The following is a 5,600-nucleotide window of genomic DNA, read 5'->3' as shown; positions in this document are numbered from 1 at the left end:
TCCCTCCAAAATTGACCCCCCCCCTCCCCTGCTTTCAGAAATTGGGGAAGGAGGGGGCGCTGAGCCTTCCCCTTGAGGCAGATCACGCTGTATTTTCGATTCTGAGCATTTTTGTTTTCCCTACAAAATTGACCCCCCTCTCCTGCCCTCAAAAATGGGGGAAGGAGGGGCCTCTGAGCCTTGCCCTTGAGGCGGATCCCGTTTATTTTCGATTCTGAGTATTTTTGGTTTTCCCTCCAAAATTGACCCCCCTCCCCTGCCCTCAGAAATGAGGGAACGAAGGTCCTCTGAGCCTTCCCCTTGAGGCATATCCCATTTATTTTCGATTCTGAGTATTTTTGGTTTTCCTTCCAAAATTGACCCCCCCCTCCCCAGCCCTCAGAAATGGGGGAACGAAGGGCCACTGAGCCTTCCCCTTGAGCAAGATCCCATTTATTTTCGATTCTGAGTATTTTTGGTTTTCCCTCCAAAATTGACCCCCCCCCTCCCCCTGCCCTCAGAAATTGGGGAACGAAGAGCCTCTGAGCCTTCCCCTTGAGGCAGATCCCGTTTATTTTCGATTCTGAGTATTTTTGGTTTTCCCTCCAAAATTGACCCTCCCCTGCCCTCAAAAATTGAGGAAGGAAGGACCTCTGAGCCTTCCCTTTGAGGCAGATCCCTTTTATTTTCGATTCTGAGCATTTTTGGTTTTCCCTCCCAAATTGACCCCCCCTCCCCTTCCCTCAGAAATTAGGGAGAATGGAAATGTAAACTATTTTAAATTGGCAACACTGTCCAAACATCACGTTGGTATTATACAGTACACAATCATCCCATCTCCCCCAAAACACTTTTCAGCCATTTCTTGTTAAATTTTTTTATTTCTAAACTATTTTAAATTGACAACACATTGAAGCATTTGCAAATGCTAAACCCTTTTCTTTTTTCTCCACCTTAATAGGATCAATTACGCTAATACTACACTCCAATTCACAAATCTCATTACCCCTTTTTAAATGTACCAGTTTTTTAAGAAAAATGTGCACGTGAACTCACGATGTACATTCATTGTGCAATTGACAACAAAAACAGAAAAAAACCTGTCTGGTTGGCCCAGAAACCTGTCTGGTAGGTTTTGTATAATTCCATATGCAATTGACAACAATAGCAATAATCAGTCTGGTAATCTGCCTTGGAAAGGTGCCATGGGAATTGCTATACCCTTGAGCAAATAACATGGGAATTGCTATACCCGTGAGCAAATTCAATATAAGCATTCTACTAATGCGAAGCGGCTTTGTGACAAAAAAAATTCTTCACATGTTTTCTTGGAACATCTTTGGCGACTCAATTTTCTACGTGGATATCTTCCTGAGAAATTGCTCGGGGAAACTTTCAGCAGGGTTGGAATTGTCTAAGGGAATCTTCTGATGAGAGGGGTCTCTCAGGAGGAATTTTCCATGGAAGAATTCCTCGTGAGAAGCTTTTCTTTGGGTGGAGAGGGGATTTCCGGCAGAATTTGAAAAACTATGAGAAGTAAAATAAAAAATTTTCTACATAGAAAAAGATTATTGCAAAAATAGGGATCCCTGTCACGAATCATTAAAGTTGTATACCGAAAATAATGCCGGACAAATTAGAGATTAATGACTAATCCCTCTACTTCAGGATTTAAGTTTAAAAATATTTAAGTAAAGCAATATTTTTTTTTTTTGCTTCTAGAAATGCTTTTAATTTTAATTAAGCGGCCTTTGTTTTTCAATAGTCATTCTTAAGGAATTGGGTCAAAATACCAGATTTAGCAGAAAGCGTTACTGAGAGGGCTAAATCCTGTCTTATATGGATATATTTTCGAATGCTTCAAGCTTTAATGTTACTCCTTACTTTCAGGTGATTTTTTCTGATCGTTTTTCAAATAATGTAGCGAAATACGGCTCCCCTTCCAAGAAAAATTCGCTCCATGGGAAATTCTCCCACGTAAAATACACCCTCCCAGAAAGTTCTCCCCTGAAAATTTCATCTTCATTGAAAATTCCCCCCCCACCCCTGGAAAATCTCTTGCGGACGATCGAACCTAAAAAGTTAACCTTGGCATACTTCCTCTTGAAAAGAAACTTCCTTGTGAAAAAGAGATTTTTATCTTTTTGAAATCATGCCAAAAATCCTCCTCTCTGTCGAAAGTTTTGGTCTGTAAATACCCTTTTATTGTGTTTACACACAGGGTTTTAAGATAACCTTCTGAAACACCATTAATCTAGCTTCAGGTCCTTAGAACTGTCCCATACAGAATGTATCGAAAGAATGTATGGGAAATATGTATGCCTAATAGTGTTACCCATTAGGTAAAACCTGCAATTTTATGTCTTCGTAAACGCCTGACTTTGACCACGTTGTAGTAGGCTATCATCAAATTTGAAAGTTGGTATCGTAGATGCTGTAGTCAATTATCAGTTATCTGACCATATATCGATATCTTGCTCAATTCTAGTGCTTTTTCGGGCAACTGAAACACTCCGTCTGGTGGCTTTGAGTCACAATATCGTCGTAGTTGGTCAAAAATTCACCATGCTTTGTTTACTGACCCAGTTCTATATGAAGTTCTAAATAAAATCCACGTACCAATCCATCTCCTTCAAAAATCACTCCAGTTGCCTAGAAATGAGTCCAGACTTGTTTAGATGTATATCGTGCCAAAATATTCCATGCTCTCATGTTGACAGAAAATCAAGCAGTTCCTTTGCAAAGACATCGGAAATGAATCATTCCTTGATGGCCAACAAACTACAATCTTATAACTTCATTTAATCAAGGAGCTATGGTTTTCTGTATGGAAAAATAGTTGGCGTCCAAATTCTTGGATTATTAAAAGCATAAGGAGTTCCACAATTTTTCAAAGCTTCTTGCTCCGCATGGTAAAAATCATATCGCCAATTATTTTCCTTGCACAACAACATATCTCGTGCCTCTTCTTCTGCATCTCCTGCCGACGTTTTGAAAGATGATTGGTATGCGTATTATGAATCTGAGTTCTCCACTCCAGATCCTCTCATAGAGCGACACTGTGAAGACTCCTTGGACAATTTCTTGGCCTCTCATTTAGATGCTGATTTTGTTGTTATCACTCATTATATAGAAGTTGCTTTTCAAAAACTAAAATGGAAGTCTTCTTCTAGCGTCGATAGAGTTAGTACAATCCATTTGAAACTTGTCGGCAAACTTACAATGATGCATTTGATTCTTCTTATGCAGATGATATTCGAAAAGGGGTTAATCCCGTGGTGTAACTTCTTCTGAACTAGGGAGGGGGCTGGCTAAAAACCCGCTGTGGTCTTCCTAAAGTGACTGGCTCACAGAGCTGCATAATACCAATATTTTATCACAGTAGCTTGCAATTGCCTGTCTCAAAATCAACTTATAATAGTAAGAAAAAAATTAAAAGTGTCTAATGCACAGATAGAACTGGAAAGTATTTTACAGTTCTATTCTAAAACCAGGAATCAACGAGGTCTCCCTTTCAAAAAATATCAACCATAGCATCGAGATTGAAAATTTCACAAGACCCTTTGCTTAAACATCAACATCGGATCACCGAGCCTTTCGTCACCCATTGTTGATTTTAGACAGGTTTTAAACATGCTTAGCGTAGAAAAGAACCTATACTTACTATCAGTTATGATAGGCAGAGTACGGACAATTTGTAAATTTTTTCAAAACTTCGGAATACGCTATTGACATTGCCCTCAGACTTCACAATCGTGAAGTTCAAAGCGATATTTCGGCTTATGGGCTAAAGAGCTGATATATCTTCTCACAAGATAGGTTTGCGATTTAAGCAGGGCTGTATCAATGTAGGCTTCCTTGTAACGGGCTATTATAGTAGCTAGTCGGCTAGAATCAAGAAAGTGCAGCAAGTCAAGATCTAACGCAGAAACAAGTCAACATCTAACTCAAAAAATTTGACTTTAACGGTAAAAATCATTCATGAAGGAGCTTTCAAACTCTGAGAACAGTCCGTCTGTGACAGAAACATAATCCCTCCCAAAATTATCTTTACTTAATTCTTTCACTTCGGCAATATTGGTTTTCCCCTAGGTCGTCATGGTTACAAAATCACCTAAGCGGGAAGCTACTTGCTGTGCACGCTTTGGTCTTTCAGATGGAGTCAGGATTCTGAAAATTTTCTAAAAGGTTTGCAGCGAAGCCGAACTCGCGACAAAAATTCTTTTGATTTACGGATGATTTCATTGATAGCTTAACCAGTTCCCATATCTATAATTTTTATCTCGCATAGCGGCAATAGCACCGGTTGGTCTAGAGACAACTAGGTCTACCACCTGGAGCTCCTTTTTTTTGTAGCTCCTCAGACAGAAACTTTTGAGGCACAAAAAATTCTTTCGGCTAGATGGGGTGTAAGTATAAACTCAAATATCTGAGGTCTGGTTACATACGCGAGGCCCTAAGCTACCGATTCTCCGTAACTAGATGTTTCGGTAATTGATAAAAACGGCCAAAATACATTGTACTTTGTTAAATATTTTATATCAGTATCCCCATCTTCTAATAAAGGATTTCTCCATCTGAAGAGCAGTTATTTCTGCGGTTTTTAGAGCACTAACATACGGTTGGTTGCGCGTTTTTATATTCGTGATAAAACACTACAGCTTTTGAAGAATGGTGAAGAAAGTTGCATGTGTCTCAAGTTCTGAACGTAATCACCCAATAAAAGGTTGAGTGTATAGATATACTGGTGAGTGTAAATAGCATGTGTAGCAATCGCTTTAATACGGGCTTACACACCTAAAAAGTGGCCGCTCATGACAGTGGTAAGAGTGGTTCCATCATAGCATTGAACAACATAATCTGACAACCTGAACCCTATTTTCAGTGCTTGATGGTCAATGTAACTGGACAGACTTTCTGTATCAAATTTCTTCCATAATAGTGTCTTTACATGCTCCCTATTTTCTTGAATTTCTTCTCGGTATGCTGATATTCAAATTTGTTACAATAGAATTTTGTTCTCCTGCTTTCACTCAGGAATGTTGGGTCCACGACAGCATATAATTGGAGTGTCCTCTGTTTTCTTCATGGAAAGCTGCTATATCTAGGATATTTTCCACTTTTGGCAGCCAACATGCATAAAAGGTCTTACTTCTTTCTCTAATAAATATCTGTAATATAATTCGTTTTCAGTATAGTGCCAATGAAGCACTAGGCTTTTTAATTTTGCAGTTAGGGAAGGGGGCGGTAATCAAACTCTTGTTTGTAATAACTTTTGTTTGTTTTAAGCTTAATTTTTAAATTCAATTTAAGTTTCACTTGTTTTAAGATTTATTTATTTCGTTTCGACTGAAAGTTAGAAGGAACATTAAACCTTTAAACGAACAGAAGTTATTTTTTATATGAGAGGGCTGCCTCCTTTTCAATCATTCGCTCTATGGCCAGTGGTTTGATTTGATCACCCTTGGGACAATAACAACAAGTAAAAGAAAAAAGAAGCATCCGTGATATTTATTCTAGTAAAAATATAAAATTCCCCCTTTTTGTAGATAGGAGTATGGACCCTCAGCAGAAGGGCTTTATGATATGCTGAATATGCTGTAATTTTATTAAGTTGAATT

Source organism: Artemia sp. Qi Xiang Cuo, chromosome 4 (assembly GCF_049724085.1).
Source record: "Artemia sp. Qi Xiang Cuo chromosome 4, ASM4972408v1, whole genome shotgun sequence".
Taxonomy (NCBI): Eukaryota; Metazoa; Arthropoda; class Branchiopoda; order Anostraca; family Artemiidae; genus Artemia; species Artemia sp. Qi Xiang Cuo.
The sequence above is the reverse complement of the archived record's forward strand: the minus strand, read 5'-3'. Positions refer to the sequence as shown.